The sequence below is a fragment of the Balaenoptera musculus genome, chromosome 1 (assembly GCF_009873245.2).
Source record: "Balaenoptera musculus isolate JJ_BM4_2016_0621 chromosome 1, mBalMus1.pri.v3, whole genome shotgun sequence".
Classification (NCBI taxonomy): domain Eukaryota; kingdom Metazoa; phylum Chordata; class Mammalia; order Artiodactyla; family Balaenopteridae; genus Balaenoptera; species Balaenoptera musculus.
Window position 1 is genome coordinate 45404430 of NC_045785.1, and position 12360 is coordinate 45416789.

At 41.9% G+C, this 12360-nt stretch overlaps 1 protein-coding gene across 4 annotated transcripts in view; it reads left to right on the plus strand.

Moving 5' to 3' along the window:
- The window catches only part of TCEANC2 (transcription elongation factor A N-terminal and central domain containing 2), a 38534-nt gene that overhangs the window by 15342 nt on the left and 10832 nt on the right, over positions 1 to 12360 (plus strand). The window lies entirely within an intron of this gene.

Genomic DNA, 12360 nt, shown 5'->3' on the forward strand with positions numbered 1-12360 from the left:
TCTTGCCCTCACCAGTGCAGCCATTGCCTTCTCTGCCTCCCCTTGACCTCTTGTTCATGAGAAGCAGGAGAGAAAGCAGCTTCAGACTGGCGCTAACAGCTGGCAAGAGCTGTGTGAAATTCCCCCGAGGTTCCCCCAAGAGTCTGGAGAGTTGCACCCCTGTAATATAAACCAGAATCTGAGAAAATTAGATGCTTAAAGAACATAAAACCCTATCATTATAGCCAAGGAGAGTCTCCCATCTGCTGCTAGATTTTCTCTTTATAGGTTGTGGTCACTAGAGGGCAATAAGACCATTCATATGAGCAGATAAGGTATTTCCACCAGTAGAGGGTACTAGTGGTTAATATTTTATGACATGTATACATGTACATATGTGTATGTATATGTTCATATTTAAGCACACCACAAATACCACTTACAATCAGATCTTAAATATCAACATAATAGTCTGGAATTGTCCTACAAATACAGAACAGATGATAATTTTTTAAAAATCATTTCTATTTGTCCTTTGAGTACCATTGTGAATATGCTTTCAAGAATGGGTGTGTCTGATGTTCAGAGATTTCAATTCAAGAATCATAATGAAACCACAACAAGGGGATATAACTTAAGAAGAGCTGGAAACCATCCAACTTTTGAGTCTTGACCCTATCCCAAGCCTTACCATAACCTGAGGTTGTGTGGAATATACAGGTTCCTTGGTCAGTTGCTAGCCTGAAGATTCATTTGGATCATTGCCTGAGAATGTTTACATTCTTCCACCTTTAGCCTCCTGCCTGTCCCTATCCTGTGGGCTGTAAGGGACAAATATTTACTGAGTACCTTCTTTGTGCTAGGAACTATGCTGGCATAATGTTGAAGGAGACAGATACTGTCCCACCTTTTTGGAGCCTGCAGTCTAGTGGAAGGACAGGCAATTTAACAAGACTTTATCATACAATGCAATGAGTGCTCTGATGATGAGGAGAAGTTAGCCCAAGGAGTATATGTGTTGGGAGTAGAAAAGATGTTAAAGAATGTGTCAGGCCTGGGTATATCACGTGAGCTGTACAGAGGGCTGGAGGTGGGAGAGAGCACGGTACATTGCAAAAACTAAAAGAAGTTTTGTTTACTTGAAATGTAATAAGCTGGAGACAGAGTCTGGACCAGATGGAGAAGACTCTTTGTAAGCCATTCAAAACTGTTTGGTCTTAGCATGCGTATTAGTTACCTGTCCCTGTGTAAAAATTATGCCCAAATTTAGCAGCTTAAGTGTCTGTTATCTCACACAGGTTTTCTGAAGGTCAGGAATCAGGGAGCTGCTTATCTGGGTGCTTCTGGCTCATGGTCTCTTAAGAGGTTATAGTCAAACTGTTGGCTGGGACTGTAGTCATCTGAAAGCTTGACCAGGGCTTGAAGATCTGCTCCTAACTGCTCACTTATGGGATTGCTGGTAGGAGGCCTCAGTTTCTCATCACCTGGGCCTCCCCATAGGGCTGCTCATGACATGGCAGCTGACTTTCCCCAGAATAAGTGATCCAAGAGAGAATAACCAAGATGGAAACCATAGTGTCTTTTATCATCTAATCTTGGAAGTAACATACCAACACTTCTATTATATTCTGTTGATCACACAGACCAACCTGGGTACAGTTGGGAGACAACTACACATGGGTTATGAATACGAAGAGGTGAGGATCATTGGGGGCTATCTTGTAGACAGGCTATCACAGCATGTATTTCTTTTAATTTAACCTAGATATATTCTACTTCTGAACCTGCAGATTTATGTTCATTTGTAGAAGTTTTACAGCCATTATCTCTTCAAAAGCATGTCTCCTTTATTCTCTCTATTTCTTTGTTCTGGGATTCTACAATTAGAAATTTGTTAGATCTTTTATTTTCCATGCCCCTTAGCTCATATGTCTCCTTGTCTCTCAAAAAATTCTGGGCAGTTTCTTTAGTGTCCCACTATTGTGGGACATCCAAGAGGAAATGTCCAACAGAATGTTGGATGTACAAGGCTAAAGCTAAGGAGGGACAGTAAATATATACTTGAGAGTCATCACCAGCATATAGTTAGAAACTGAGGCAGTTGCCCAGGGAGAGTATGTAGGAAAAGCAAAGAGCCAAGTCCCAAATCCTGAAGCACATCAATATATGAGGCTCACAGGAAATGGAGAAGGTGTGAGCGGGAAAATGGGAGAGAATGCTGTCATGGAATGGGAAGGAGGGCTTCTGAGAGGGGATTCGTCAGCAGTGTCCATCGTTGTCAAAGGGCCAAAGAAGCTAATTCTAAAAATTGCACGTTGGATTTTACAAAGTAAGGTCATTAATGATTTTGCTAAGGACAGTTTCAAAGGCAAGGTTAAGGGCAGAAGCTTGAGGAGTGAGGAGGAGGTAAGGAAATGAACTGTGAAAACAGACAACTCTTTCAAGAAGTTTGGTATTGAAAGGAAAGAGAGAGGTGGCAATATCAGAAAGGAATGTGGAATTGAAGAAAGTTCTAATTTTTAAAATAGGAGAGAACCTAACCTGTTGAGTGACAGGTTCGTAGGGAGACCTTATCAGGGAGAATGGACCAGACTTTGTAAGGATTGACTGTGGAGATGAGGATGGCATGATGCCTCTCATTTTGTTGTCACCCACACCCCCTTTACTGGCTCTTTATTTCTACCTTCGGATACACTTAAATCTTCTCCTTTAATTGTCTGCCATCTTTTCCAGATACCTCGTTTCACTTCTTCCTTTTATAACCAAATTCCTTTAAATATGATTAATAATCACAACTCCCATTTCTGCCCCTTACCCTCCTTCATTAAATTATTTCCATGCTGGCTTCTCCCACAAACACTATTCTTCTCTCTAAGGACACAAGTTATTTCATTCTATCCAAACCCAGTAGTCTTGTCTCAGTTCTCATCTTCCCAGAACCATGAACTTGAGACCATTGATTACTCTCTTTTCTGTCAGTATGAATGACACTGAACTTGTTGCCAATTCTTTATCTATTTTTTAAATGTTTATTTCCTTCAAGCCCTTATCTGAGTTTGTAATTACTTATTTAATTATTTACTGAGTTATTTTTTGTTTACTGTATAGTAACTCTATGCGAGCAAGACCATGCAATATATTTTATTCACCAATGCATTTCAAGCATTAGTGTGGCATATAGCAGATGCTCTGGATATGTTCATCAAATTAATGAAAATGACAGGATCAAACAAGATTTTCTCCATGGCGCTTTCTAGCTTTCTGTATTCCTGTTTCTTGCCTTTCTCTGTTTCCTCCGTCTTTGTCCCCTGTCCTCTCACAGGAGGTACTTTTCCAGAAAGCTCAGATCTCAGTCTTTGGCTGCTGCTTTAGAGCACTTAGCCAGAGAGGCCGTCCACTTCTCCAGCTTAACTGAGGCCTTAATTCAGACAACTCCTGGGTATGCATCTCCTGTCCTGATCCATTTCTGAATCTTAGATTTTTAGAAATACAGTTCCAATTTACATTGCTACCATTTTCTTAAAATCTTACTAATTTACTGGGTAAAAATAGCATCTTGTTTTCATTTGCTGTATAGAATGGATTGTTTTCTATTTATTTATTGGCACTTTGTCCTTTTTTTGTGAATTGTTTGTGTTCTTTGTCCATTTACTGTTGAGATCTTATAGTTTTTGTTTTCTGTTTCTGAACTTTATTAATGTCAATATCATAAACGTTTAAATCCGTTTAGTTACCTCAGTTTATAAACAAGGAAATTCAGACTCAGAGAGATGAAGTGACTTATCCAGGGCCATATAGTGAGTTAGCACCAGAGATGTAATGAGAACCCAGGTCTCTTGGGGCAGTGTTCTTTCTTGGTTAGCAGACTGCCATTGTGCCCTGAATCCCAGCCATATGTGCCTTTATTTTACTGGACCACCTCTATGGGTTCTGCCATCTGCTCAAGCTCACCTCTTTTAAATCAGAATTTAGTGCCTTTTCTTGTGTACTTCAAATGGGAGTTTTCTCCTAGTATTTTCATTTTAGTCAGTGTTTGCTCTGACATAAACTCTTTAGGTGCAAATGTCCAGCAGGCAGTTGGAGATGTAGGACTGAAGCTCAGATGAGAGATCTAGACTAAAAATATGTATTTGGAAGACATTCGCCTGGAAGCATTTGCTTAAAATCACTTAAGTGGATGAATTCTCTGAGTAAAAGAAAAGATTAAAGGGCTGAAGGATTGAGCTGGGGAGAATATCCGTGGCAGGGAAATGGGAAGAGGAAGAGGAGCCGGTGAAGAGGCAAGAGTGTAATTAGAGAGCGGAAGAGAGCCAGGGCTGTGCAGTGACACGCGGGCTGAGGAGGAGAGTGTTTTGAGAGGCAAGGGAAGTGAGTAACCTCACTGCTCTCAAATGGTCTGGGGAGTTGAGGGCCAGCTGGGCAAAAGCCTTTGGATCTGGCACCTAATGGGGCCTCTGTGACCGAATACCTTTATTATAAAGGAAACCAGTGGGCGTGGGTATTGAGTAAATGGCTGATGAGGCAGTGGAGTTAGACCTTGCACTCAACCTGGTAGGCAAGCATGCCCCACTTCTGCAATACTGTAGGTATAAATATTCTGGGAGAAGTTTTAAGTCCATCATATTGATCTGATTTTCATTTATAATTGATTAACAACAAAAAAACCTTGTACTTACAAAGTGCTTTCACATCTACAACTTCATTTGATCCATATAACAATTCTATAAGGTAAATATTATTATTTCCTCATTTTACAAATGAGAACACTGATTTCCTCATTTTACAAATGAGAACACTGAGGCTTAGAGAGTTTACAGTAACTTGCCCCAGGTCGGGAAACCAAATAATAAGCGACAAAGCTAAGGTGGACTTATGCCATGTCATGCCACCTCCTGAAACCCAAAGATGCACCCTTGTCCATGGCAAGCTCTTACTTGTCTTTTAAGACCCAGATGAAACATAATCTTCTTGGTGAAGCTAAAAATGTTTGTTGAATGAATAAATGAGTTAGTGAGTGAGTGAATGAATGGGTATGTGATTTGACTTGCCCAAGTTCGTGGGATAAGTTAGTGGCAAGGAACTTTCAAATGGCCTTCTGTTCTTAGGTTGTCCCATAGATTCAGCAATCCTGAACTGCTGATAAGCTCCTGTATTCATTATCTATGAATAGTGCCATAACAAATTGCCAGAAAATTAGTGGTTTAAAAAACACAGATTTATTATCTTACATTTCTATAGGTTAGAAGTTCAGTACAGGTCTCAGTGAGCTAAAATCAGGGTGTTGGCAGGGCTACATTCCTTTCTGGAGACTCTAGGGGAGAATCTGTTTCCTTCCTTGCCTTTTCCAGTTTCTAGAAGCCACCTGCATTCTGTGGCTTGTGATTCTCTTCCTCCATCTCCAGAGCTGGCAATGGTGGGTCGAATTCTTTTCACACCTCATCTCTCTGACCCGCTCTTCTGTCTCTTCTGCCTTTAAGGACTCATGGGATTAGATTGGGCCCGCCTAGGTAATCCAGGCTCATCTCTCCATCTCGGGGTCCTTAACCTGAATCACATCTGCAAAGTCCCTTTTTCCATGGAAGGTAACATATTCACAGGTTCTGAGGATTAGGGCATGGATGTCTTTAGGGACTATTATTTTGCCTACCACAGCCCTCCAATTACTCTGTGCTCTTTCAGGTTCTATGCTTTTGTTCACTCTACTGCTTGTCAAGACTCAGGACGAGAATTGCCTCTTTCATGGTATTCCCTGGCCCGTTTGCCACCCAAATTGACTCCTCTGTCCTTTTGGCCCTCCCTCGGTTTCCCCCTTCAATACTATCTTAGGACCTGTAACACTTTGGTGCACTGTTTTTGTTTAGGTGTCTTCTCCTGTGCTTAGACCTACCTGGAGCTCCTTGAGTAAAGGGCTGTGTCTTGTTCAACATTCTATCCCGAGGTCTAGCACAGGGCCTGGTACTTACTAAGTATTTGATAATGTTTGTTAAATGAGCAAAAGACCGCTTCCTGCAGGGAATTTGTCTTAACAATGTGCTGGGATGCAGAAGCCCGGTACTCTTAAACCCAGGGGACTTGACCTAGATCGTAAGACCAGCCAGTGGCACTGCTTGCTTTAACATAAACTTCATGGAGCAAATAATGACTTTTTGCAGATCATTAACTTCCTCGATGTAGCTACTGACCAGCTTGTGACCTTGGGGAAAGGTCATGGAGCCTCATTTTTTCCATCGGAATCAGGAGGAGGTAGGACTGTATGATCACTGGAGGCAACAGTATAGGGTTAATACGTGAGCTCTGCAGCCAAACTGCCTGCATTTGAAACTTGGCCCTGCTTCTTACTTGCCATGTCCTGCACAAGTTCCTTAACCTCTTAGTTCCTCAGTTCTTTACCTGTTAAACGGGGAATCATTATAGCACCTACCTCGTAGGGTGTTCTGAGAATTCATTGACTTAAATGTAAATCATTCAGTGCAGTGGCTGTCATTATTGTTATCATGAAATTCCCTTTTTCATTTAAAGTTTGTCATTTTGTCTTGTTTTTTATAGAAGAGTGTTCCCTAGGTCTCCTCTCTCCTCTTTTCCTGCCCCAGACTCAGTGCCTTCCCTGCTGTTACTCTTCCTTCTGTCACCCTCTTGCTTGCAAAGCTTGCATCCCCCAGGTCTCCTCATAGCCCCTGCCCTTCTTGGAGTGGTTTCCCTGGTGTTGGGAGAGCCTCCTGACCAGTCCAGGTGGGGCTCCTGTGGGAGTATCTGTGAGGTGTACTGCCCCCTGCAGGCCAAGAGCAGTGATTCCCTTGCCCTGGCCTGAGAGTCGAAGACTTCTGCCCTTTGGCTCTTCTGATTTAGGAATATCAAGAAGGTGAACAACATTATCTCAACAGAACTTTATTGGACACTCTCTGTGTGCCAGTCCCTAATAACAGAGAGGGACAGGGTGTTGGGGCATTAAGTATGCAGGCTCTAGGGTCAGGCTGCCGTGCTCAGATCCTGGCTTCCATGCTTACTAGCTATGAAGCCCTGGGCAAGTTGCTTGGCTGAGCTTCTTTGTAAAAAGAGATATAATAATAGTATTTACTTCATTGTGTAATTATAAAAAATTAAATGATATAATTCCTATAAAATCTGGAGTAGTAAGCAGGAAGGATGCTTAGCAATGGGTAAGAATTAGAAACTTTTCATTCAATTCTTTACAGTATAGTTCCATTATTTCCATTATTTTGTTTGCAATTGTGTGATTTTCCCAATCAACTGCATCCATATTCAAATGTTAGTACAAAGCCAATTTGAAAGCCAAATGTAAACTTTTTTTCTTTGTAATATAACTGTTTGATTCAGTTCAGCAAACATTTCTTGATTGTTTTGTGGTAAGGCACTATGCTGGGAGCTGGGAATGTATCTTGGAGTAAGGAGTAAGGTATGGGGTTCTGCCCCCAAGATGTTTATGTCAAGTTTAGAGGGAAAAGTGGGCATTTAAACCTTCTAGGCAGAGGGAGCAGTGTGAGCTAAGTACAGAAATGTAAGAAGGCCAGACAGCCTGACCCTATCAAGGACACGCCAACTGCTTTCTATGGCTAGAACTTAGCACCTGGAGGCCAAAGGGGTAGGAGGGCTGGGACTGAGGAGAGGAAGGAAAGAGAGAGATATGGTGAGAGGTATGGCCAAAGAGGTTCCAGGTCATCGAGGGCTTGAATCTATACTTAGAAATTAATTTGAGGACAGAGGAGAGAGCCATTGAAGGGCTTCTGGTAAGGGAATGATGTGATCAAATTGTGTTTTTAAAAGGTTAATTTGACTTTAATATAGAGGATGCATTGGAGAAGGCCACTCTGGGGACAAAGATTGATTAGTAAGTCATTGCAGTAGACCTGTGGAGAGGTGATGAGGACCTGAATCAGGGCAGCAGGGAGAATAAAGAGGAACGTGAGGAAAAGGAAAAGATGCAAGAAATGTTAAGGAGCCTAGGGACTTCCCTGGCGGTCCAGTGGTTAAGGCTTAGTCTTCCAATGCAAGGGGTGCAGGTTTGATCCCTGGTGGGGGAGCTAAGATCCCACATGCCTTGGGGCCAAAAAACCAAAACATGAAACAGAAACAGTATTGTAACAAAGTCAATAAAGACTTTAAAAATGGTCCATATCAAAAAAAAAATCTTTAAAAAAAAAATGTTAAGGAGCCTAAAATAATGGGTGAATGCTAGTGCCATGTGTGACAAGAAATACAGGAGGAGGGACTGAGGGGGATAATAATGAGTTCCATTTTCCACTTTAGAAATGTTGAGCTAGAGGTGCTTGCAAAATAAGCAGGTAGAGATGTCCAGTAGGGGACTAGATATTTGAGTATTGTGCTCAGTGAGAGCCTTTAGGCTAGAGATACGTATTTGGGAGTCATCTGCTTGCAGATGGTAGTTGGACCACAGGAGTGGGTAAGATTACTCAGGGAAAACAGGTGAAGAAAGAAGAGAAGAGGCCAAGGCCAATGTCCCAGCTGGGGTTCACAGGTAATTAAAGGTTGGGCAAGGCATATACAGCCAGCAGAAGAGATGGAGAAGGAAGAGGAGAATCAGTAACAGGTGGTATCTCAAAAAGCAATGGAAGGGCTTCCCTGGTGGCGCAGTGGTTGGGAATCTGCCTGCCTATGCAGGGGACACGGGTTCGAGCCCTGGTCTGGGAAGATCCCACATGCCGCGGAGCAAGTGGGCCCGTGAGCCACAATTACTGAGCCTGCGCATCTGGAGCCTGTGCCCTGCAACAAGAGAGGCCGCGATAGTGAGAGGCCCGCGCACCGCGATGAAGAGTGGCCCCCGCTTGCCACAACTAGAGAAAGCCCTCGCACAGAAACGAAGACCCAACACAGCCATAAATAAATAAATTAAAAAAAAAAAAAAGAAAATTCTTAAAAAAAAAAAAAGCAATGGAAGAGACTATTTCAGAAGGAAAAAGGCAGCAGTGTCAGATGCCACAGAGGTATCAAGTAATGTCACGATGGAAAAGGTCCATTGGATTCGACAAGAAGAAGGACTCTCTGTGGAACTTGTGCATCTTCATTTCTTGTATATAAAGGTGGATCAACGGTGCCTGTCTTGGGGAGAGAAAAGGATAAGGTGGGGAACACATGAAGGGAAGGATCTCTATTCCAAAGAAACCTGAATGCACTTCTAGTATAGCATATCCCGTGCTGTTAGGATTGCTTACAGGTTGAGCCAGCCCATGAGATTGTGAGCTGGACTGCATAGATACATACAGTCCCACTGCTCAGAGGAGACCCTTGTTAATAATTTCATTATAAATTCTTTTAGACTCTTTTTCTCTGTGTATAAACAAATATATGTGTTTGTTTATATATATATATATACAAATGTAATTTTAAAAATAAATATTGGCTTATACTCAGCGTGCTCTTCTGAGAACCTGAGTAAAGTAATCATCTTTCCATGTTACTACACGTAGAGCTATTGCAGACTTTAATGGCTGCCAAGTATTCATTGTTTGAATGGACTATAATTCATTTAACAAATTGGACCCTTAATGGTGAGCTTGTAGGTTGTTTTTAACTTTTTGCTGCTGTACACAGTACTGTAATGAATATTTTTATACATGAATCTTCTTTGCACACTTTGGCAGGGTGAGTGTAGGTTAAATTCCAGGGACTATGTCTCATTCATGTCTGTATCCTCAGCACCAGGCATTAAGTAGATGCTCTGTAAAAGTATTAAAATGCCCTGCATTTAGGTCTTTGAGGTCCTGCAGTATCTCATTTACCTTTGTGTTTTTACCATCCACAACAGTGACCAACAGCACAAAAAATTGTTTTCTGAATGAATAATCTCAAGGATATGGAGAACTCCAGCCAGAAAAGGAAAGTGTTGAGTAGTGACTTCAGCTTTAAGTGGCATGTGTTTCAGAAGCACCTCACTAAGCATCGCTAGCTAGGAAGCACCTTGAGATATTTCTAATGAGGGCTCTGCATTTCTCCCCTTTGCCATCCTCCTTGTGATGAGTGTTGATGTACTTCTTTCCCTGGTCAGTAGAAAGACTAGATAAAAATTCTTGGGAGGTAATTGGATAGAGAGAGAAGTTAAAGAATCTTGTCTTCCCTTCAAAGTTACCTCCAGCACGCTCTTCACAGAACCTTTAAAGCAGGGACAGTTTCTTGTTCAGCGCTGCATGTCTAGTACCTAGCATACCCAGTACAAAGAGTAGGCCTTCAGTCGACATGTGAGGAGTAAATAAATCAAGCAAGTGTTGAGCTATGCAGTTGGTGTCATCTGAGAAATTTTCTAAATGTTTTGACCATTTTCCCAAAATTGAATTCTTTTCCATTTCCTTTTGTTCATTGATGCCTCTTTTATTGTATATTAATTTTTATATACAATAGGGTTTGTTCCTGAGCTTAATTATTTATTTATTTATTTATTTATTTATTTATGGCCGCGTTGGGTCTTCGTTGCTACGCACGGGCTTTCTCTAGTTGTGGCGATCAGAGACTGCTCTTCGTTGCAGTGCGCAGGCCTCTCATTGCGGTGGCTTCTCTTGTTGTAGAGCACGGGCTCTAGGCGTGCAGGCTTCAGTAGTTGTGGTGCATGGGCTCACTAGTTGTGGTGCACGGGCTTAGTTGCTCTGCGGCATGTGGGATCTTCCCGGACCAGGGCTCGAACCCGTGTCCCCTGCATTGGCAGGTGGATTCTTAATCACTGCACCACCAGGGAAGTCCCCTGAGCTTCACTTTTTATTCCACAGATCTATCCATCTGTTTTTTTGGTGCCAGTCCATATAATTTTAGTTGCTTTATAATATGTTCCAATAGTGTATAAGGCTAGTTATACCTCATAATACATAAGAGTATTTTTTGCTATTACCCATTTGTTTTTCTAAAATAAGTCTAAAGCTATTTGGATGTATTCTAATAAAAGCAACCTACTGAGATTTTTTTTATTGTAATTACATTAAACCTACAAATTAATTTCTATATTGACATCTCTGTACTGGTCTTTCCATCATGTAATATGGTATATTTTCCCCTTTCATTCAAATTTTCTGTTATATATTTTAGTAAAAACATATGTATTTCCTCATCTGGGTTTCTCATTCCCCAACATTTACCAAACACCCACTCTCCCGACCCCCTCTCCTGCCCCTGTTTTCTGCTGGAGATACAAAGATTAACGTGTCGGGCTTCCCTGGTGGCGCAGTGGTTGAGAGTCTGCCTGCTAATGCGGGGGACACGGGTTCGAGCCCTGGTCTGGGAGGATCCCGCGTGCCGCAGAGCGGCTGGGCCCGTGAGCCACAACTGCTGAGCCTGCGCGTCTGGGGCCTGTGCTCCGCAACAGGAGAGGCCGCGATGGTGAGGGGCCCGCACACCGTGGTGAAGAGTGGCCCCCGCTTGCCGCAACTGGGGAAAGCCCTCGTACAGAAACGAAGACCCAACACAGCCAAAAATAAATAAATAAATTAATTAATTAAAAAAAACAAAAAACAAAAAACTGTAAAAAAAAAAAAAAAAAAAAGATTAATGTGTCACAGCTCTTGCCCTCAAGGAGCTCTCTTTGGTGGGCAAGAGAGATAACTGATCAGATAATTACAACTAATTGTAATAGTTATTGTGATGAACAGGAGCATGAGGTGCTAAGGAAGCACAGAAGAGAGGTACCAGCCAAGACTGGGGGTTATTATATTAAGGAAGACTTCCTGGAGAAGGGGACTCCTGAACTGAGTCTTAAAGGCAGAATGTAAGTTAACCAGATGAAGAGAGAAGAAGGAATATTCCAGGCAGACAAAATGCTCATTGGAGTATATGTTCAAAAGTAAAGAGGTGAGAAAAATATTGAAGTGTCTTAGGAGCTGCAAGTAGCTAGAGTATCAGATGACAGTGGGGTAATAGCTGGAAATGAAGCTAGAAGGTAGATGGGAAGGTGGCAGATTGTGAAGGTACTTGTGTGACTAGATAAGAATTTGGATATAGGATTGAAAGATTTAAGTGGTGGAGTGTAATGCTCAGATTAATGTTTTAAAAAATATCCCTGAAAGAGAAAATAATAAAGTTAAATAAAGGCCACTCTGGCTGCAGTGTGGAAGGTGGCATTAAGGGTTCCAGACTTGGGCTGAGAGGACAGTCAGGCTGCTGGAGTCATCTGGAGGCAACATGCCCTAAGGCAAGGTCAGTGGTGATGGGGATGGAGTTTAAGAGTGGTTCCAGAGCTATTAAGGAGATAGGCACATACACAAACAGCACATGGGCATGCAACCCCCTCTTGTTAATGAGTTGATAAGTGGTTTATGGTTTTTACTAGTTTAAGCATGATTTTCCCCCTATTATACTCTGACTGTTTATTGCTGACATAAAAAAGCTATAGATTTTTTTTTAAAAAGTATACCTATCTTATATTCT